The 24,022-nt window shown below is 42.5% G+C and overlaps 1 protein-coding gene across 2 annotated transcripts in view; it reads right to left on the reverse strand.

Moving 5' to 3' along the window:
- Positions 1 to 24,022, reverse strand: part of LOC140190682 (protein-tyrosine sulfotransferase 2-like) — a 93,106-nt gene that overhangs the window by 40,072 nt on the left and 29,012 nt on the right. Inside the window, exon 2 of one of the 2 annotated variants that reach the window (XM_072247469.1) lies at positions 8,613 to 8,666. The exons of the other annotated variant lie outside the window; for it this stretch is intronic. The gene's annotated coding sequence lies outside the window, so the exon portion shown is untranslated. The remainder of the gene's footprint in view (positions 1 to 8,612; positions 8,667 to 24,022) is intronic. 2 annotated transcript variants of the gene reach the window in all.

Raw genomic sequence — 24,022 nt, forward strand, 5'->3', positions numbered from 1 at the left:
AGGGACCAATGACGTGTATAGGAAGGAGGAGAAGGTCCTGCAAAGAGAGTTTTGGGGTTAGGTGCAAAGTTGAAGGACAGGACCTCCAGGGTTGCAATCTCAGGATTGCTACCCGTGCCACGTGCTAGTGAGGCCAGATATAGGAACATAATGCAGCTAAATACATGGCTAAGGAGTTGGTGCAGGAGGGAAGGCTTCATGTTTCTGGACACTTGGGCCTTGTTCCAGGGAAGATGGGACCTGTTCTGACAAGACAGGTTGCACCTGAACTGGAGGGGAACTAACATCCTTGCAGGAAGGTTTGCTAATGCTGCTCTGGGGGGGGGCGCAGTTTAAACTAGATTTGCAGGGGGAGGGGAACCAGAGTGTTAGAGCAGATAGTGAGGTGGAGGAAGATAAAGGTCATGCGAGAACTGCAAGTATAGTGCATGGAGTAAAGCAAGATCTAACCTATAAAGTGGCTTTGAGGAAAGAGAAGCAGAATAAAGGATGTAAAGGTAGTAAGGTAGAAGGGCTAAAGTGCGCATACTTCAATGCAAGAAGCATCAGGAACAAAGGTGATGAACTGAGAGCTTGGATACATACATGGAATTGTGATGTAGTGGCCAATATAGAGACTTGGCTGGCACCAGGGCAGGAATGGATTCTCAATATTCCTGGATTTCAATGTTTTAAAAGGGATTGGGGGGGGGGGAGGGGAGGAGGGGTGGCATTACTGGTCAGGGATACTATTACAGCCACAGAAAGGGTGTGTAATGTAGCAGGATCCTCTTTTGAGTCAGTATGGGTGGAAGTCAGGAACAGGAAGGGAGCAGTTACCCTACTGGGGGTATTCTATAGGCCCCCTGGTAGCAGCAGAGATACCGAGGAGCAGATTGGGAGGCAGTTTTCGGAAAGGTGCAAAAATAACAGGCTTGTTATCATGGGTGACTTTAACTTCCCTAATATTGATTGGCACCTGATTAGTTCCAATGGCAGAGACGGGGCAGAGTTTGTTAAGTGTGTCCAGGATGGAGTCCTGTCACAATATGTTGACAGGCCGACTAGGGGGAATGCCATACTAGATCTAGTATTAGGTAACAAACCGGGTCAGGTCACAGATCTCTCAGTGGGTGAGCATCTGGGGGACAGTGACCACCACTCCCTGGCACTTAACATTATCATGGAAAAGGATAGAATCAGGAAGGACAGGAAAATTTTTAATTGGGGAAGGGCAAATTATGAGGCTATAAGGCTAGAACTTGCGGGTGTGAATTGGGATGATGTTTTTGCAGGAAAATGTACTATGGACATATGGTCAATGTTTAGGGATCTCTTGCTGGATAGAAACCATAGAAAAACTACAGCACAGAAACAGGCCTTTTGGCCCTTCTTGGCTGTGCCGAACCATTTTCTGCCTAGTCCCACTGACCTGCACACAGACCACATCCCTCCATACACCTCCCATCCATTTATCTGTCCAATTTATTCTTAAATGTTAAAAAAGAACCCGCATTTACCACCTCGTCTGGCAGCTCATTCCATACTCCCACCACTCTCTGTGTGAAGATGTTAGGGATAAATTTGTCCGGGTGAGGAAGATAAAAAATGGTAGGGTGAAGGAACCATGGGTGACTAGTGAGGTGGAAAATCCAGTCAGGTGGAAGAAGGCAGCATACATGAGGTTTAGGAAGCTAGGATCAGATGGGTCTACTGAGGAATATAGGGTAGCAAGAAAGGAGCTTAAGAAGGGGCTAAGGAGAGCAAGAAGGGGGCATGAGAAGGCCTTGGCGAGTGGGGTAAAGGAAAACCCCAAGGCATTCTTCAATTATGTGAAGAACAAAATGATGACAGGAGTGAAGGTAGGACCAATTAGAGATAAAGGTGGGAAGATGTGACCGGAGGCTGTGGAAGTGAGCAAGATCCTCAAGGAATACTTCTCTTCAGTATTCACCAATAAGAGGGAACTTGATGAAGGTGAGGACAATATGAGTGAGGGTGACGTTCTGGAGCATGTTGATATTAAGGGAGAGGAGGTGTTGGAGTTGTTAAAATACATTAGGACAGATAAGTCCCCGAGGCCTGACGGAATATTCCCCAGGCTGCTCTACGAGGCAAGGGAAGAGATTGCTGAGCCTCTGGCTAGGATCTTCATGTCCTCGTTGTCCACGGGAATGGTACTGGAGGATTGGAGGGAGGCGAATGTTGTCCCCTTGTTCAAAAAAGGTAGTAGGGATAGTCGGGTAATTACAGACCAGTGAGTCTTATGTCTGTGGTGGGAAAGCTGTTGGAAAAGATTCTTAGAGATAGGACCTATGGAAATTTAGAGAATCGTAGTCTGATCACGGACAGTCAGCATGGCTTTGTGAAGGGCAGATCATGTCTAACAAGCCTGACAGAGTTCTTTGAGGAGGTGACCAGGCATGTAGATGACGGTCGTACAGTGGATGTGATCTACATGGATTTTAGTAATGCACTTGACAAGGTTCCACATGGCAGGCTTATTCAGGAAGTCAGAAGGCATGGGATCTAGGGAAGTTTGGCCAGGTGGATTCAGAAGTGGCTCACCTGCAGAAAGCAGAGGGTCGTGGTGGAGGGAGTACATTCAAATTGGAGGATTGTGACCAGTGGTGTCCGATAAGGATTGGTTCTGGGACCTCTGCTTTTCGTGATTTTTATTAATGACCTGGATGCGGGGGTAGAAGGGTGGGTTGGCAAGTTTGCAGATGACACAAAGGTTGGTGGCGTTGTGGATAGTGTAGAGGATTGTCGAGGATTGCAGAGAGACATTGATGGGATACAGAAGTGGGCTGAGAAGTGGCAGTTCAACCCAGAGAAGTGTGAGGTGGTACACTTTGGAAGGACAAACTCCAAGGCAGAGTACAAAGTAAATGCAGGATACCTGGTAGTGTGGAGGAGCAGAGGGATCTGGGGGGTACATGTCCACAGATCCCTGAAAGTTGCCTCACAGGTAGATAGGATAGTTAAGAAGGCTTATGGGGTGTTAGCTTTCATAAGTCGAGGGATAGAGTTTAAGAGTCATGGGGTAATGATACAGCTCTATAAAACTCTGGTTAGGCCACACTTGGAGTACTGTGTCCAGTTCTGGTCACCTCACTATAGGAAGGATATGGAAGCATTGGAAAGGGTACAGAGGAGATTTACCAGGATGCTGCCTGGTTTAGAGAGTATGCATTATGATCAGAGCTTAAGGGAGCTAGGGCTTTACTCTTTGAAATGAAGGAGGATGAGAGGAGACATGATAGAGGTGTACAAGATATTAAGAGGAATAGATAGAGTGGACAGCCAATGCCTCTTCCCCAGGGCACCACTACTCAGTACAAGAGGACATGGCTTTAAGGTAAGGGGTGGGAAGTTCAAGGGGGATATTAGAGGAAGGTTTTTTACTCAGAGAGTGGTTGATGCGTGGAATGCATTGTCTGAGTCAGTGGTGGAGGCAGATACACTAGTGAAATTTAAGAGACTGCTAGACAGGCATATGGAGGAATTTAAGGTGGGGGGGGTCATATGGGAGGTAGGGTTTAAGGATTGGCACAACGTTGTGGGCCAAAGGGCCTGTACTGTGCTGTACTATTCTATGTTCTATAATAGCAGAAACTGTGATGGAATCACCTCAGGAACTTGTATGCCAAATCAGTTTCTAAAGTTAACAGACTTGTGTTAATGGAAGCCAATACATAAACTAAAGTACTTATTATATATTTTTTTCATTCTGTAATAAGGTACCTTACATTAAGTAACTGGTGTGTGTAAAAAACCTAAGTTGTACTTGTTTCTAGATCTTGTAATGGGTAATGGATCACAAAGGATCAGAGAAATAAAAGTAGAGAGGTTTAAAAAAAGGCTAATTGAGCTTCACAGCACACCAATACATTTCTGGTAGATTTTCTTGAAGAACCATGATCCCACATTTCAGGTTTACAGGATTTCATATTGCCATCTGTAAGTACCTAAGAATTAGGTTTAATATCTCTCAGAGTATTTCTAATAATGCACTTGCCCAGTTGTATGATTTATGAAGGGTCACTATCAGCTTTGAATAAAAACAAAAAGTACAACTGATGAGTGGTATAAGAAGCCTATACCTATTAAGCCCTGAAATGTAGAATTAGAGGGTAGCTTCCTTACTTAGGGTACAATTCATGCATCTACAACATATTTTATTGTCATTTGAATAAGATTATCCAACAGCACTTGTTATTTGAATAAGATTATCCAAACCTGCAACTTCCTAGTTGAGAACAACAACAGCAAAAGAATGAAATGTCACCACTTTCAGTCTGCGCGTAAGGCCCAATTTATACTTGTGCGTACAGACTATGCTGTAGGCCTGAGTTATACTTCTGCATAGCCCTACGCCGTAGCGAGCATGTGTTGTGTCTGCATCGCTCTGCAATTCACCGCCAAAACGTTAGTTGGCAGTGGAGTTTCTATGCCATTGTGTTGAGGTTCTTCGTGAGCGACATGGACAAGGAGATCCATTTCAAATATTTTCGGATATCGGCAGGTAGATTTGACGATTTGGTTCATCGTCTCCAACCATTTATTTCACATCGTGTACAGACGTGGCGGAGAAAAGCGACCAGAAATGCATAGGAGGAAATGCGATGCTACCAAGTGGACCAATCACAACTGTTGCGGTCTGGGTCACCGCGACGCGTAAGTTACCTTTTTGGGGAGGTGCATATCACCCTACGGCGTAGGGTACACAGTACCTGCAGCGTACATTTGACGCAGAAGTATAAATCAGGCTTAAGTCACACACAATCCTAATTTGCAAATATATCACACTTCCTTCACCATCAGTTGGCCTAACCTCTGGAACTCCCCATCCAACAGTACAATGGGAGTATCTGCACTAGAAACGACTGTATTACTTCAAAGGGACAGTTCACTGCCACCTCTTAAGAGCAATTAAAGATGAGCTGTAAATGCCAGTCTTACAAGTAAGGCTCCAATCTTAACAATAAAAATCATTCAATTTCTTACCTTCCTACAAAACATCATCTAAAAGTCTGTCTTTAATGGGCAAAAGATAACTCAGGTATGTCAAGGTTCATTTCCTGTCCTGCAGAAATCCTTTTGCAGTAGTACATAACTGAAGGCGGCCAATCTATCATGATTATGAATACCAAGTACATCAATAATGTTAAGGACTAAGAGACTGAAGAAGAGACAAGAGAAGAGAATTTCAGAGGATGGGAGAAGGGGGCCCCAAATGCTACACAACATTGGGGATTAAACACAAAATCAGATACTCAGTAGTTTTATAGTAATGGATCTGAAGGAGCAGGTCAAGATATTTAGTCAAATAATATAATTTGAGCACAAGGATCGGAAGCAATCATTGAGTGTTAATAGATCAGCCTTCATAAAAAATAAAGCCAATGGTTTCCTTCCCTCTGGTTCAACTAAAAGATACAGCTTGGAAAGATGAAACATATACTGTAAATGCTGGTAACGGAAGGGAAATCAAATTAACATTTCATGTCTAAGATCTTTCACCAGAAGACTCTGATGAAGTCTCTGATAAAGATTATAGCCACAAAAGATACTACCTGGCCTACTCAGTGTTCCCCATATATTTTTTTGTTTTGATTTATTAAAGCTGTATTCTACAAGCCATTAAATCACATTCTCTTCAGGATCTGCAAAAGCTGAATAGTTAAGACACACATGAAGAGCTGTCTAACTATTTCAAAACAATTAAAGAAAATCAGTCTTTATTGTCTGAAGCAAAAACACCATTAACAATTTTAAAAATTGAGTTAAATGTTTGAATTCATCCAGAGGAACACTTATTTGCATACAGTGAATGCAAATGAAAGTGAGATTTCTGCTGATTTTGTTTCATCAATTTGAAATCATATAATTACTATGGTCAACTGCTCTTTAAATCAGTCCCAACTCACTAGAGCAATTCAATCAGTCTCAATCCCCAGATCTTTCCCACAGGACTGATCTTCCTCATGCCTATCAAATTTTCATATGAAAAGCCTGACACATTACATTTCCTCTACATTTGGGAGATAACCAACTTTCAGATTACAATTACATACCACTTCTTCAATCCATTGTGTCTATCAATTTAAATCTGTATGATATGGTCCTGGACCTACGTGCTAACGAAAGCATATTTACTATATTTAAATTTACTTTAATTTTGTATATATCTCCAAACCTTTCACCTCACTTTTGTTCCAAGCAGAAAAATCTCAACTTCTGCAGCTGAATTTCCTTGGCCCGGGAACCATTCCCTTTTCAATCTTTTCTGTATCTTTTTCAGAACCTTTATATCCTTCCTGAAACATGTTGTTATCAGAATTGAGTCCTGAGAGGAAGTGCAAGATTGAAGCTTTATAGAACCCTGACTAGTTCATAACCGCGAGTATTTATAGAAGTTTCAAATTCTCTGCTTTTGGACATAAAAGCTTTTATTAATAAAGCTCAAGGGCCCACTGGATTTGCTAAACACTCTCTCAACATGGCTAACAAAATGAGAGGCTAACATGTGAAATTGTTAGTTTCAAGATCAGTACTTTGAAGGAATATTAAACTGAATTAGATTTAACATAAATGATCTATTTTAAGGAAAACTGCAATGTAGCCTTAAGAGCAGAGCGTTTTCCCAGTCGATAATTGAACAGCTTCAATCACAAATCCAGTGTCTCTTCCGGGAAGAGATGCATAAATCAGAGGCCATCAGTGATATTGCAATCATGACTATCTTCAAGAAAGAAAACAAGTTTAACGCTGGTAACTATAGTAGATATCCCTGTTATCTGTCACAGTAAAGCCAAATGGGCACGTGGCCAAGTGGTTAAGGCATTGGACTAGCGACCTGAAGGTCGTTAGTTCGAACCCCAGCCAAGGCAATGTGTTGTGTGCTTGAGCAAGGCACTTAATCACATATTGCTCTGCAGCGACACTGGTGCCAAGCTGTATGGATCCTAATGCCCTTCCCTTGGACAACATCGGTCTCGTGGACAGGGGAGACTTGCAGCACGGGCAACTGCCGGTCTTCCATACAACCTTGCCAGGCCTGCACCCTGGAGAGTGAAGACTTTCCAGACGCAGATCCATGGTCTCGCAAGACTAACGGATGCCTTTAGTTTAAAGCCAAGATCATTCTGAATGGTTCCTTCTGGTAGTCAAAAAGCTGCTTTTTAAATTTCAGTGCAGAGTCTGTCCATCCAAAGGCACAATGGGCATTATGGGCACCATGCGACAACTCCAAGAAAAGCGCTAGGAACAGCTCCACAACAGCATGCTAGCCAGGGGTGTAGATCAGAACAAATCTCAGTAAACACTGATGTCAAACATGGCTGAATTATGGCCCCCAACACTTGACATAAAAATTCACTTGCCACAATGTTGCACGTCATCTCCAACAAATTTCCTGCAAGAGTGGAGTTGATGGGAAACAACTCAACATAAGGCACCTACACTTCAGAACTTGGTCACCCAACCTCAGTAGTTGAACTACAGTAAACAGATGACAGATGCATTCATCGAAGCTGAGCTCTAAGCTATTGTCAACTCATTCACTGAAGTATGACTGAAGTCAACATCAATTTCTATTTCAACATCTGGAAGACAAAGGTCATCAAGTAGCTTTCCCCCTCTTTATCATTCTGCCCTTAGACTACAAAATTTGAGAGTGAGAACCAGAAAATATTAACCACTTGGCCACATCAAATATTAGGGAAATTCATCGCTACCTTCCCATCCTTAGCACAGATTTTGGTTAGGGAAAAAGACATTTGAAAGTTGACCTCAGACCTGGCAAAAAAAATTTAAGAGTTTACTGAGCAACAGAGATTCCTGCTTTCCTCAAGATGCATACAAAATACCAACATTATTAATAATAAATTTTGAATTATGTTAAAATAGTACACAATGAATAGTTCCAAATAAAACTAATGAATAAAATATATATTATATATATCGATCCATTTGGAGATGCAAAAGTCTTTCTCTGCAATCCTGTACACCAAATCCTCTTCAAGGTCAAAAACACAGCTGTTGTCCTTAATATACTTTTTAATCTTGCTACTGTTTGTACTGCAGCAAACTACTTAAGTATTTAATCAAAAAAGCTTGCATCTCCCACAACATTGCTAACAATTCCTGCCTGTGGCCATCAAACTTTACAACTTCTCTCTTGAAGGGTCAGACACCCTGAACCAATAGGCTGGTCCTGGACTTATTTCCACCTGGCATAATTTACATATTATTTAATTATTTATGGTTTTATATTGCTATATTTATACTCTATTCTTGGTTCTTGGTTGGTGCAACTGTAAGGAAACCCAATTTCCCTCGGGATCAATAAAATATGACTATGACAATCTAGAAAATTCCCCATGTCTTTATAGCATTTGTTTTTTTTTAAAAAAAGGGCAATAATACCATATTTGGTTTAATCAAAATTTATGGCTGATATTGCAGTTAAAGGTAGTTCAGTAATAACATTTTTTAAAATTCGTTCATGGGTCCTTACCACCCCAAGTCATCAGATTTACAACATGTTTTCCTTCTTACTAACACACTTACTTTCAAGGCAGCAGGCCAGCCAGAGAATTTCATTGTAGCTTTTCATGAAAATTTACCTTTTAAAAACCTGGGAAGTCCCTGCAGCATCAACATTTCAGTGAGCCACATTTCTAAACACGATAAAAAAAAACAAACTGTTTTTAATTACAGGGAAGTACACAACTTCCTAAATCATCCTGTTATTTGAGATTTCAGGTATTTTCAAAACATGCTCTAATTTCATTTGTGACTTTTCTTTCCAAATCAACTCTTTCTTTGTTCTCATCAATTTATGGTGAATTTATTTTTAAACAGATGTGCATACATTTTCTCTAAATTTCCACAACAGCAAAATTATAGGAGCTGCACAGAAAAGCAAAACTATCATCCCACTCAGAAAACAAACTTTAAGTGTACTTCTTATATTGACATATGTGACTGGTTACAGTGGTTTGTCAGGAGGAAAACCATGTGAGCACAGTGAATGACCAAATAAATCTTAGTTTACGGAAAAAGCTGCTAGGTGACAAATCAGTCATAACTGTCAGAAGAAAACTCATATGGTACCAATGAAAGATAACAATCAGAAATAGAAAAGTAGAATAATATGAGATGAACATTCCAGTAAAGAATAAGCACAATAGCAGAGGTAAAGGATGTTAAAGCTCTTAAGGGGAGATTCAGGAGTCCTGGAAGTGAATGCAACATAATCAAAAAAATCTAATGCAGCACATTACATTGTAGAACTACAAAAGGCATGCAAAAATGTGGCAATTGTAATGCGTCTACAACACTGCTAATATTGTGGTTTGGCATTTGTACAGATAAATGAAACTACCAATGAAAGGATCCAAATCCATGTATCAGCTAACAAGCTTCACAGAATCCAGATGATTAATTTTCAGTAAATCAATTATAAGACCACTCTTCAATACACTTGAGGGGTTTATTGTTACAAACAAAATAATATATTAGATACTGGAAAAACAGTCATTTAATCAAATAAGTGGTTACTTATTGTTGCAAATTGACAGATAGCATGTGACTATTACTCATAACAAAACTGCTTAAAAATTGAACCTAACGTAGGAAAGAGTCATCTGCTAGCCTTGCACATTATGAACCAGTGAAAGATCAGTTGTACGCCATAACTTCTGCAAAGCAACCCATAAAGCTCTGACATGTTATTAGAATGGGTTAATTATTAGAGGCAAGAACAGTTCAAGTTGAAAACTTTCAAAGATAATGAGGAAATTTTGGTGTTGTCATCTTGTCAAACTGGGGCTCTCTATTGCCAAGATTTATATGTAGAAGCAACAGAAGCCAAGATATTCAGCACTGACATTGATCAGCAAGGTGTCCCATATTGCTGAGTTCCTAGAACTGCTTAAAAGGCAAAGCAAAGATGCTTGCATTTAGCAGAAATGGCAAGTATAAACTGAAAAGGCTATACCTGGAGGAATAACTGAATAACGCAACAGAGAATTATCAAATTTTTTTGATAATTTATTTATTTTTCCTTTATTTAGAGATACAACACTGAACAGGCCCTTCTGGCCCAACAAGCCACATGGTCCAGCAACCCATCTATCTAATACTAGCCTAATTACAGGACAATTTACAATGATCAATTAACCAACTAACTGACATGCCTTTGGACTGTAGGACGAAACCAGAGCAAACTTATATACTCACAGGGAGAACATACAAACAGTACCATAATTGAACTCTGAAACGACCTGAACTGTAATACCTACCGTGGTGCCCGGAATGGAAGATGGGTAGCACATATGGAAAGAACAACCTTCTGTGGCTCCTGTTTTTTCCTTCCCCTCAGCAAATGCTCCATGACCTGCTTCATGGAGCTGAGTACAGGTTTCCCCCGCCATCCGAAGGTACAGCGTTCTTATGAAATGGTTCATAAACCGGAATGTCGTAAAGTGAAGAAGCGATTACCATTTATTTATATGGGAAAAATTCGTGAGCGTTCGCAGACCCAAAAAATAACCTACCAAATCATACCAAACAACACATAAAACCTAAAATAACAGTAACATATAGTAAAAGCAGGAATGATATGATAAATACACAGCCTATATAAAATAGAAATACTTTTCTACAATCATTGCTGCACCGTTCTCCGTAGCAAAAATCTCATGCTAGGGCTCCCTACAGAAACACTCTCTCCAGTAATCTTTAAGCTATGAAGCTGCCAAATCATACCAAACACTTAAAAATACATAGCCTATATAAAGTAGAAATAATGTATGTACAGTGTAGTATCACTTACCAGAATTGGGAAGACAGTGCCAAGCACACTGATGATGATGTGTTAGGCTGAGTCGTCGGAGGTTGGGGTGGTGCAGTGGCCCACCCCCAAACTGATTTGTGAAGCATGCAGCAGTACAGCGGTGGCCGGGACGCACCCAGCACATCTTTAAGAAAAAAGTCGCAATAAACAAGCTAATTAATTAGGCACCGCCCAGCATGTAAATGTCAGCCCAGATCAGAGGCGACGCAATCAGTAATCGCCTCTGATCTGGGCCCACGTTTACGTGCCAGACGGCACCTAATTAATTAGCTTGTTTATTTTGGCTTTTTTCTTAAAGATGTGTTGGGTGCATCCGAGCTACCACAGCAATGTATCGGTCCACGGCCCGGGGGCTGGGGTGGTGGGACACAGGGGTGTCATCTCATCGTCGTCTGTTTCCATCAGGGCAGGCAGGTCATCTTCTTCTATGTCTGCCTGTCTCGATGTCGAAGGTCAAGGTTCATCGTCTGCTGTGGCGGATGTGGAAGGCTTGAAAAATGACAGTATGCTTGTCTGCTAGCCTCGCGCATTTTTCTATCATCTCATGCAGTTGCTTCACGCTCAGTTCCCGGACGACTTCACTTTCGGCCCGTTCGTTACTGCATTCGATTTCAATTGTTATCCTTTCCTCTTCCAATTGCATCAGCTCTTCATCTATCAGTTCTTGGTCATGGAATGCCAAAAATCTCTTCAACATCATCTTCATCAACTGCCACAAGCCAAACCACTTTGTCCTTACTTCATTCACCACGATTGAAATGCTTAATTATGTCTAGTTTTACGCTAAGTGTAACACCCTTACAAGCTCTTTTAGGCTTTTCCGATACCTTAGAACTCATCTTGCTAACAGCTGCTCACAGGCACATGTTTAAGCAATGCCGGCGAGAATGCCGTTCCGGGGGAGGAGCTTGGCTGCTCAGGGCGCACGCTGTCTTTTTTTTTTGTAACAGTGAAAACACCTTCTGTTAGCAAAAACAGGTAACTAATGTAGGTCTTTTGTAACAGTGAGGTTTCGTAAAGCGAACGTTCGAAAAGCAGGGGACACCTGTATCTACAGTAGATTGTTTTTTGATAATGCATTGGGATCATACCAAAAACAAGATTCATTCACAAGGGAATGAGAGGCCTGACATTCAAGAGCTAGTGTAAAGTAGCTACTGATCTCCCTCTTCCTTTCCCCCTCCCACTCTCCCTCTTACAAAGAGATGGGGTCCAGAAATGTAGTCAAACTTATCCTTATAGCAAAGTTTCCAAGTGCTAGTCAGGAGGGTTTAAATCAGTGAGGTCAGAAGGATGAAAACCAGAGCAGCAAGTGGAAGAAATGAGGGGAATATAGAGGTTAGGTCAATTTAGGAATGGTGGGGCTAAAGAGTTGAATCAGAATCAGGTTTAATATCACTGGCACCTGTTGTGAAATTTGGTAACTTAGCAGCAGCAGTACAATGCAATACATGACAATATAGAAAAAAGTGTTTTTTGTGTGTATTAATAGATTAAAAATAGTGCAAAAAGAACCCAGAAATAGTATATATTTAAAAAGTGAGGTAGTGTTCATGGGTTCAATGTCCATTTAGGAATCACATGGCAGAGGTAAAGAAGCTGTTCCTGAATCACTGAGTGTGTGCCTTCTGGCTTCTGTACCTCCTTTCTGACAGTAACAATGAGAAGAGAGCATGTCCAGGGTGATGGAGGTCCTTTAATAATGGACACTGCCTTTGAGGCACTGTTCCTTGAAGCTGTCTTGGATATTACAAAGGCTAGTACTCAAGATGGAGTTGACTAATTTTACATCTTTCTGTAGCTTCCTTTGATCCTATGCAATAGACCCCCATTCTAGTGATGCAGCCTGTCAGAATGCTCTCCATGGTACATCTATAGAAGTTTTTGAGTGTTTCAGATGACAAACCAAATCTCTTCAAAATCCTAATGAAATACAGCCATTATCTTGCCTTCTTTATGTTGGGACTAGGTTAGATCCTCAGAGATCTTGACACCCAGGAACTTGAAATTGCTCACTCTCTCCACTTCTGATCCCTCTATGAGGATTGGTTCATGTTCACTCATCTTACCCTTCCTGAAGTTCACAATCAACTCTTTTGTTGTACTGATGTTGAGTGCAAGGTTGTTGCGGTGACACCAATCAACTAGCTGATATATCTCACTTCTGTATGCCCTCTCATCTCTGTCTGAGATTCTACCAACAATGGTTGTATCATCAACAAATTTATAGATGCCATTTCAGTTATATGTAGCCACATAGTCATGGATATAGAGGGAGTAGAACAGTGGGATAAGCACACGTCCCTGAGGTATGCCAGTGTTGATAGACAGCGAGGAGGAGATATCACCAATCTGCACAGATTGTAGTCTTCCAGTTAGGAAGTTGAGGATCCAATTGCAGAGGGAGGTACAGAGGCCCAGGTTCTGTAGCTTATCGATTAGGACTGTGGGAATGATGGTGCTAAATGTTGAGCTATAGTGAACGAATAGCATCCTGAAATGTGTGTTTGTATTGTCCCAGTGCTCTAAGGCTTTGTGAAGAACCAATGAGATTGCATCTGCCTCAGACCTAGAGTGGCAATAGGCAAATTGCAGAAGGTCCAGGTCCTTGCTGAGACAGGAGTTGATTCTAGCCCGACCAACTTCTCAAAACATTTTATCACCATAGTTGTGAGTGGTACTGGACAACAGTCATTAAGGCAGCTCACTCTACTCTTCTTAGGCACTAGAATAATTGTTGCCTTTTTGAAGCAGGTGGGAACTTTCAACTGTAGCAGAGAGAGGTTGAAAATGTCCTTGAATGTTCCCACCAGTTTGGTTGGCACAAGTTTTCATAGTCTTACCAGGTAGTCCACTGGGGCCTGCAGCCTTGTGAGGGTTTACCCTCCGGAAAGGGCAGTCTGACATCAGCCTCCGTGATAAGAGATCACAGGGTCACCAGGTGCAAGCAGAGGTTTTCATAGCTGTAGTCATATTCTCCCTTTCAAAGTGGGCATAGGAGTTGATCTCATCAGGTAGTGAAGCATCGCTACCATTCATGCTATGGGGTTTCGCTTTGTAGGAAGTAATATCCTGCAAACCCTACCAGTGTTGACATGCATCCAATGCCGCCTCCAACCTCACCCGATGAAGTATACTTATTTTTATTTATTAAGTATACTGTTCAAAGGGAGGAACTTTGAACCTATATTAGTATGTGGAATTACAATGTTGTTGCCTTTACAGAGACTTGGTTGAGAGAAGGACAGGACTGGCAGTTCAGCACTTTAGGATTCAGACTGGGGGGAGATACTCTATGGTTCAGTGAGATGTCACAGAAGCACGAAGAGAGTATATACGAAAGAGAACATCCCTCAAGGCAATGTAGATAGACCTTAGAAATTTAAAAAAATGCAATCAATATGATGGGGTTATACTCTTGGTATCTCAACAGCCAGTTGGAGATAGAGGAACAGGTATATACACAGATTATGGAAAGATACAATTGCAAAGGGCAGTTGCAGTGTGTGACTTTCATTTCCTCAATATAGACTGGGACTCCCTTTTAACTTAAGGCTTTGATGCAGCAGAATTTGTTAGGTGCATCCAAGAGGGCTTCCTTACACATTACGTAGATAATCCAAATATGAAAGCAACCACACTGAACCTCATATTGGAAAATAAATTGGCCAGGTGATCAGAGTTACAGTAGAAGAACACTTTTGGAACATATATCATTACTTTTTATGTTTTCAGACAGTTATAGATAAGGATAAGACATGGGGAGGGGCTGAGCTAATTACAACTGTTTTACTTAATATTTGGCAAGTCTGATATGGAGGGAGCCATTTAGAATATTAGATTAGATTATGAGAACACTCAGTCCTCTTTTATTGTCATTTAGAAATGCATACATGCATTAAGAAATGATACAATGTTTCCCCGGCATGATATCACAGAAGACAAGACAGACCAAAGACTAACACTGACAAAACCACATAATTATACCATATAGTTACAGCAGTGCAAAGCAATACCATAATTTGATGAAGAACAGTCCAGAGGCACAGTAAAAAAAATAGTCTCAAAGTCCCCGAGTCGATCGACTCCCAAGTCCCCGATAGCGGCGGCAAAAGGGAGAAACTCCCTGCCATAAACCTCCAGACACCGTCAACTTGCCAACAGCTCAACAGAATTCAGGATCAACATGTTCCTGTGAGGAAGACAAGGGAGGCAAGATTTGGGACCTTTGGATGACCAAAGATATTGCAAATTTAGTTAAAAACTAAAAGGAAGCATATGTAAGGTTCAAGAAGCAGAATTCAAACAAGGCCCTTAAGGAATATAAAAGAAGCTGAAAAGAGTTTAATCAATAAATCAAAAAGGCTAAAAGGGGATATGGCAAGTCACATTAAAGAGAATCCCAGGGCATTTTATAAATATATTAAAAACAATTAAAAGATAGGGTGATAAAGTTAGTGAATGAGGTACTTGTCTTCATTAGTCAGGACATTCAGTATAAAAGAGGGATAAACAGATTCTGCAGATACTCTCACACCCCAAGAGCTATTTATTCCTGACAGTTACAACCACCAAAACACTTTACATGACATAATATTATTTATTCTTTGTTGTGGAAGATACCAGATAACAAGAAGTTGGAAAGAGTTGGTGAGAATCTTATTTTTAAATTCCTTGGAGCAGCAACCACAGGAAGCAGCATCTCAATGTGACTGGAGCTACAGATTTAATCAGCTTCCTTCTCCAATTTTTTTCCAGCCCTAGAATCTTTCTGGATTCATATGCAGAAAATATACATGGTTTACTTTCTCCTCTCCCCACAAACCACCTATAAATTATTGAGATAACCAAAAGCCGAATAATACAAAGAGCAGATATACTATGGTCCAATACTAGTAGAGTGGCATCTGTTAGTCTCGCGAGACCTTGGATCTGCGCCTGGAAAGTCTTGCTTCAGTCTGTGTTAGAGCAGCGTCTGTTGTGGCTGTAGAGGCCCACACGGGAGTGACAGTCTTGGCTGCAGCGACTGCACTTGAAGGCGCTGTCCTCCAGTGTTGTCTTGGTGCTGTTTTTTCAGCGAGTGCGCTTTTCTTCAGCAGCAAGTCTCAACCTCTCTTCTCTTTTTAGATCTCTGCGTAGTTCCAGCCTCCAGTGACAGCGATCACTTGCAATTTCCTCCCACCTCTCTATGTTCATATTCAGTGACTTCATGTCTCTCTTGCAGACATCTTTGAAACTAAGATGGGGCTGCCCATGTGCTCTTTTGCCACAGGCCAGTTCCCCGTACAGCAGGTCTTTCAGGATCCTCCCATCTGAAATGCGGTGTATGTGGCCCAGCCAGTAGAGACGGCATTGTTGGAGCAGGGTGAAGAGGCTGGGTCTCATGGCCTGGACCTCATTGTTGGTGACTCAGTCAGTCCACTTGATGTCCAGGATGTGTTTCAGGCTGTGAAAGTGGAAGGCATTGAGATGCCGCTCTTGTCTGGAGTAGAGGCTCCAGGTCTCACTGCCATAAAGCAGTGTGCTGAGGACGCAGGCCCTGCAGACTGCAATCTTGGTGTGCGTCATCAGCTTTCTGTTCTCCCAGACTCTCTTTGTCAGCCTGGCGAATGTTGAGGCTGCTCGTCTGATCCGTCTGTTGATCTCGGGGTCTAGGGAGAGACTGTCCATGATGGTGGAGCCAAGGTATATAAACTCGTGAACTACCTCCAGCTCGTAGTTGATCTTCTTCAGGCTTATGGTCAAGCTGGCAGGCTCTAGAGAAGCTGTCCATGAGGCGTTGCAGTTGCCCTTCAGAGTGTGTTGCCAGTGCCGCGTCGTCTGTAAACAACATGTCCTTGTTGAGTAGTTCACAAACCTTGGCTTTAGCCCTCAGCCGGGACAGGCTGAACAGCCTCCCGTCTAATCTAGTGTGGAGGTAAGACACCATCACTTGATGTTCCAAAGACATGCTTCAGCAGGACTGCAAAGATGCCGCCGAACAGGGTGGGGGCAAGCACACAGCCCTGCTTCACACCGCTGCGGATGTTGAAGGCCTCCGAAGAGGAGCTGTCAAACTGAACGACACTCTTCACGTCTGTGTGGAATGACTGAACTATCCTGAGGAGCCTTGGGGGACAACCAATCCTGGCGAGGATTTTGAACAGGCTGCCTCTGCCCACAAGGTCGAAGGCCTTCATGAGGTCAATGAAAGCGACATAAGAGTGGTTGTCTTTGCTCTCTGCATTTCTCTTGTAGCTGTCGAAGGGAGAAGATCACATCGATTGTAGAGCATTCTGACCTGAAACCACACTGAGACTCAGGATATACCCTTTCGGCTATTTTCTGCAGTCTATTCAGGACCACGTGGGCGAAGACCTTGCCAACAATGCTCAGCAAGGAGATTCCCCTGTAGTTGTTACAGTCGCTTCTGTCCCCTTTGTTCTTAATATAGGGTGAAAATGTTGCAGTCTCTCATGTCTTGTGGCCACTGCTCCCCCTATCCAGCACTGGCACAGTAGTTCGTGCAGGTGGTTTAGCAGGACGCCCTTTGCGCACTTGAGGGCCTCTGGTGGAATGCCATCCAATCCTGATGCCTTCCCAGTGGGCAGGCTGTCGATGGCTTTACTCAGCTCTTCAGCAGTCGACAATGCATCCAGTTCCTCCATGACAGGCAGGCATTCCAAGGCGTCTAGCGCACTGTCCGAGATGCTGTTTTCTCTGGAGAAGAGTTCAGAGTAATGCTCCACCCATCTCTCCGTCTGCTTGCCTTTGTCATCGATGATCTCACCTGGTATGGTTTTCAATAGTGCTGTCTTGCTCTGGGTTGGCCCGATGGCTTTCTTGATCCCCTCGTACACTCCAGGGATGTTGCCTGTATCAAATAATGACTGAATGCTTTCACATAGTTGTAGCCAGTAGTCATTTGCATAGCCTCTGGCTGTTTCCTGGGCCTTGCTTCTTGCTGTCCTTAGCGCTTGCAGTGTTGCCTGGGTGAGGTGGTGTTTGTGCTCCAGTCGTGCAACACGCTTTACCTTGATGACAGCGGTGAGCTTACTTGAGCTCACTTCAAACCAGGCCTGTGCCTTGCCCCATTTCTTCCCGAAGGCCTTGAGTGCAGTGCTGTGGATAGTGTCCCCGAGACAGTCCCAACTCTGCTGAGCATCTCCTTCTGGTGAGTCTGCAAGGACAGCAACCTCCAGTGACTTGATTAACTCCACCGCTTTGTCTGGGTATTGTGTCTTACTGGCATTGATGCACTGCTTGCTTGGAGGCTTGGCATAGTGCATCCTCTTTGGCCAAAGTCTGATCTTGCAGCAAACCAGAGAGTGATCCATGTCGCGGTCAGCACTCTGAAAGGAGCGAGTCATGAGCACGTTTCTCAGGTGACGGCATCTTGTGATTATCTGGTCTAGCTGGTGCCAGTGTTTGGAGTGGGGATGTCGCCAAGACACTTTGTGTGAGCTTTGGTCTGGAAGTAGGTATTAGTGACATACAATTCGTGGAGCATGAAAAGCTCGAGCAGTCGTTGCCCGTTGTCATTCATGCTGCCAATCCCATACCGCCCCAGGCAGCTTGGCCAGGAGTTGTGGTCAGCGCCCACTCTGGCGTTGAAGTCGCCAAGTAGCATCAACTGTTCCTGACTTGAGATCTCCTGTATCATCACTGAGAGCCAGGTGTAGAACTCGTCCTTTGTGTCTTGTGTAGAGTAGAGGGTTGGGGCATAGATGCTGACAAGGTTGACAGGCCCGTCAGATGTGTGGAGTCGAAGTGAGAAAATCTGCTCCATCCCTTTCTCGCTAGGCTCTACCATCTTCAGCAGCGAATTCCTCATGGCAAAGCCGACACCATGCTCTCTGGTCTTGTCTGAGCCCTTCCCCTGCCAGAAGGTACAGTCTCTCTCACGTAGGGTTCCCGATTCTGCGAGACATGTCTCTTGGAGCGTTGTGATGTCCACTTGGGGTCTCAACAATTCATCGTTAATCACTGCTCTCTTGCATGTGTCACTGATCTCCCAAAGGTCATTTGATATACCAGTGGTCATGGTCTGTATATTCCAGCATCCTAGTCTGAGTGCTGGCTTCTTTCTTTGTCTTCTTGTTGTGCCTGGTGCAGTGTTTACAGTCTGTAGTTCGGGCTACTTGTAGCCCTAAGCCCCACGCACCCAGTGGAGTGGGCGGACTGTCGCGGGACAGCACCTAATTGGCTGGGGGTTGCCCAGCTTGAGGCAGGCGGTAGCTGTCCAGGGAGATGCGATGGTCTCTCCCTCCATCGAAAGCAACCCCTGGCGCCTTGCTCTACGCCAATCGAGCACAGGCTTATAACCGGTAGACTGCTACTTTCTGTGTTGTGCTGTCACGGTGAGGTGACGCTGCAGTGTCCTCTCCAGGGCGCAGGCCTGGACAAGGTTGTATGAAAGACTGGCAGTTGCCCATGCAGCAAGTCACCCCTCTCCATACCACCGGTGTTGTCCAAGGGAAGGGCAAGGGCCGATACAGCTTGGCACCAGTGCCGTCACAGGAGTTGCCAGAACAAAGTTGAAGACAACGTTGGACTGCCTTAGGGACTCCAGCTCCGGATTTGTCCTCAGGGTTTACTCCCAAAGCCTTTCCCATGAGTGGGTATGGCCGCAAGGCAGCGGAGGTTTGAGATCAGAGTTTTCCCTCTCTTAGATGGACTGCCTTCCCAGGCAGACCAGCTCCATCTAAGTCTACAAGATCCATGGCATACTGTCAGCTCCATGGGCAGGATCACATATTAAATATGCTGCAATGGAATCAAATAATGGCTTTGATGGGCCATTTTAAAGAAGACAGTCAATAGGTATGTACAACTGCATACTTAATGTGCATCCTTCTTTGCATTTAATTTTACAGTTGAACACAAGGTCAAGACAGGAAATGCATTTGACTGTGAAGTCAAAGTGGCACTCAAGTTCTAAAAAAAAACCATTCCACAGAAATGCACAAAGTCTTCATGTCATGGCTCTTAATCATGTCATCAATCTTTACATATGTGGTTCAACTTCTTTACCAATATGCATTTCTATATACTTTTTAAACTGAACCAGTCTAACTCTACTTGAAGTGTCCACTAATAAATAATGTACACACCAATTTAGTCCAAGGCTCCAGAATATTCTTTCAAATGCAATACCTTGAACGTTTCTGTTGATTATGCAGTAATGAGCCACAGGCTTTTGACAACAAAGAATCAAGCTTCTGTAACAGTTTCATGACTTCAGAGAAGCTGAGGGCTGCACCTTTTACTGTGTTATTTGAGGCACTTAAACTTTCACTTCCCTAGTTTGAAAAATTCTGACATCAAACTTTTAAAAAATCCTTAATGCTTTGTACAACTGATATTTGCACCCAATCTTACTGAAGTTAGATAACATGTATGAAGTATTTTCAAATGTAATTAATAAAACTACAATTTTCTTGATTACAAGACTATTCAAAATTGATAGAACTGGAGGTTAATTCATACTCTAATTATCATTTAATTGTCCCAGTTTGTTTTGACACTAATCCATATTAAAATGAAAGACTGGGACACAGTTCCTTGTAAAAGTATCCAGGCCCAGCCCTTTAATCACATAAATGAGTATTACAACCAGGGATTTTGATCAATTTAATTGAGAATTTTTATTTGTGCATTACATGCTCCTTTTTTTTTTTTTACAGCAGAGCCTAAAAAACCCAGAAAAAAAATTGTATAGCATGAAAAACTAAAAATTCAAAAATCAGAAATGTCACCATTTCAAAAGTATTTGTCCCCCTTCAGTTCAGCCACCCCTTGCAACTATCACAGCCAGCAGTCTTTTTGGTAAGTCTCTATTAGATTTGCACATTGTGATGGAGCAATATTTGCCCATTCCTCCTTGCAAAATTGCTCAAGCTGTGACAGGTTAGTTGGGCAGCAGAGGTGGACAGCAATCTTGAGGTCTTGCCAGAGATGTTCACTCAAGTTAAGGTCAGGACTCTGACTAAGCCACTCAAGGATATCAATTTTCTTTATCTGAAGCCACCCTGTGGTTGCTCTGGCACTGTGCTTTGGGTCATTGCCCTGCTGAAAGATCAACTTCCTTCCCAGTTTCAGGTTTCTGGCAGAGATTAGCAGGTTTTTATCCAGGATCTCTCTGTATTTAGTAGCATTCATCTCCCATCAATCTTGACCACATTTCCAGTACTTGCTGCTGAAAAGCAAGCCCATAGCATAATGCTACCTCCACCATACTTTATAGTAGGGATGATAGTACATGGCAGGGTGGAGATACGCCTCTGCCAAAGGAGGTGCAAGGTTCTCTTTCCCTCTGCTAGTCTGCAGTTCAACCTTGGGCAAGGTGTAGCACCTGCTGAGCCCCTACCCACCCAATCAGGATCATGTGAATACATGGGAGCAAGTGCTGGATGGTCGTATAAGCAGCTGGTGCATATCACAAGTCCTGGTTATGTGACCACTAACACCAGGCACACCATCTCAGAAGAGCACTGATAATGGGTGGGGTCACCCATCTTATAAAGACACTGCCCAGAAGGCAATAGCAAACCACTTTGGTAGAAAAGTTTGCCAAGAGTAACCATGGGCATGGATACACCATGATCCCCTACCTCATATGATATACTGCATAATGATGATGGTGTTACTGATGTGCCGTATTAGATTTATGTCACAGGTACTGTTAAGTGTTAAGGCCAAAAGGTTCTACTGCAGGCTCATCTGACCACAAGCCCTTCTTCCACATCTTTATAGTACCTACTAAGTGTCACTTTGCAAAGTCGTTACAGGCAAGGAGGTCCAAAAGACTGTGGAACTGTGAACTCATCACCAGTTGCTGCCACTGACTTCTGCAGCTCACTCAGAGTGACTGTTGGTGACACATTAGCCTCTCTTACAAGTGCCATTCTTCTCTGGTGACTAGGTTTAAAGAGGCAGCCTGACCTAGGCTGTGGCTTCATATCATGTCCATTTTTTGCACAATGGACTGCACTGAGCTCCGAGGCACGTTCAGTGGCTTTGAGATGGTTTTCTATCCTTCCCCAGATTTGTGCTTCTCTATTATCAATTCTCTGACTTGTCTTAAATGTCCTTTTATCTTCATTTTGGTTTGGTCTGTCGAAAATCTACAAACCCCATTTCCAGAAAAGTTGGGATATTTTCCAAAATGCAATAAGAACAAAAATCTGTGATATGTTAATTCACGTGAACCTTTATTTAACTGACAAAAGTACAAAGAAAAGATCTTCAATAGTTTTACTGACCAACTTAATTGTATTTTGTAAACATATACAAATTTAGAATTTGATGGCTGCAACACACTCAACAAAAGTTGGGACAGAGTTAAAATAAGATTGAAAAGTGCACAGAATATTCAAGTAACACCGGTTTGGAAGACTCCACCTTAAGCAGGCTAATTGGTAGCAGGTGAGGTATCATTACTGGATATAAAAGTAGCATCCAAAGGCTTAGTCTTTGCAAGCAAGGATGAGTCATGGCTCACCCCTTTGTGCCAAAATTCGTGAGAGAATTGTTAGACAGTTCAAAAGGAACATTTCCCAACTCAAGATTGCAGAGAATTTAGGTCTTTCAACATCTACAGTACATAATATTGTGAAAAGATTCAGAGAATTCAGAGACATCTCAGTGCATAAAGGGCAAGGTCGGAAACCACTGTTGACTGCACGTAATCTTCAAGCCCTCAGGTGGCACTGCCTAAGAAACCGTCATGCTACTGTGACAATTATAGCCACCTGGGCTCGGGAGTACTTCGGAAAACCATTGTCACTCAACATAGTCCGTTGCTGCATCCAGAAATGCAACTTGAAACTGTATTACGCATACATCAACTCTATGCAGAAACGCCAGCGAGTTCTCTGGGCCCGAGCTCATCTCAGATGGACCGAAAGACTGTGGAACCGTGTGCTGTGGTCAGATGAGTCCACCTTTCAGCTAGTTTTCGGAAAAAACTGGCGTCGAATTCTCCGTGCCAAAAATGAAAACGACCATCCAGATTGTTATCAGTGAAAGGTGCAAAAGCCAGCATCTGTGATGGTATGGGGGTGCATCAGTGCCTACCGCATGGGTGAGTTGCATGTATGTGAAGGTACCATTGACTCTGAGGCATATATTAGGATTTTAGAGAGACATATGTTGCCATCAAGGCGACGTCTCTTCCCGGGACATCCATGCTTATTTCAGCAGGACAATGCCAGACCACATTCTGCACGGGCTACAACAGCATGGCTTTGTAGACACCGAGTGCATGTGCTTGACTGGCCTGCTGCCAGTCCAGATCTATCTCCTATTGAAAATGTATGGCACATCATGAAAAGGAGAATCAGACAATGGAGACCACGGACTGTTGAGCAGCTGAAGTCTTATATCAATCGAGAATAGACAAAATTTCCAATTGCAAATCCACTACAATTAGTATCCTCAGTTCCAAAACGATTAAAAAGTGTTATTAAAAGGAAAGGTGATGTAACACAAAGGTAAACATGCCTCTGTCCCAACTTTTGTTGAGTGTGTTTGCAGCTATCAAATTCTAAATTTGTGTATGTTTACAAAATACAATTAAGTTGGTCAGTAAAACTATTGAAAATCTTTTCTTTGTACTTTTGTCAGTTAAATAAAGGTTCACATGAATTAACATATCACAGATTTTTGTTTTTATTGCATTTTGGAAAATATCCCAACTTTTCTAGAAATGGGGTTTGTACCATTCTGTTGGAGGGGTATTTATTCTTATGAATTCATTGAAAACAGGTGATCCTCCGATTGTCTACATCAACAAATTGGGTGAGTTGAAAAGGTAATATACAGTATTGTACCAGGGAAAGTTAGCCTAGCAATTACAAAGGGGATGAATACTTTCTCAGCCTCACAGTTTTGATTTTTAATTCTTAGTAAATTGTTGACAGGTTTGGAATTTTTCTTTTGATTTGACATGGCGTACAAAATTTTGTATATTAGCTCAAAAAAATCCTACTTCAATCTATTTTAAATTTAGAAAATGAGACAGTAAAATGTGAAAATAGTTCTTTGGGCTGAATACTTTTTCAAGGCACTGTATTTTCAATTAAATGTGGCAATATGGGAGCACCACATAACATCAACGTTTTGCATACTTGCTGTAGCTTGAGTTGAGTGGTTTCATTGATCTGGTGATAAGGTGTGAAACACTGTCTAGATACA

Source organism: Mobula birostris, chromosome 31, assembly GCF_030028105.1.
Source record: "Mobula birostris isolate sMobBir1 chromosome 31, sMobBir1.hap1, whole genome shotgun sequence".
NCBI classification, from domain to species: Eukaryota; Metazoa; Chordata; class Chondrichthyes; order Myliobatiformes; family Myliobatidae; genus Mobula; species Mobula birostris.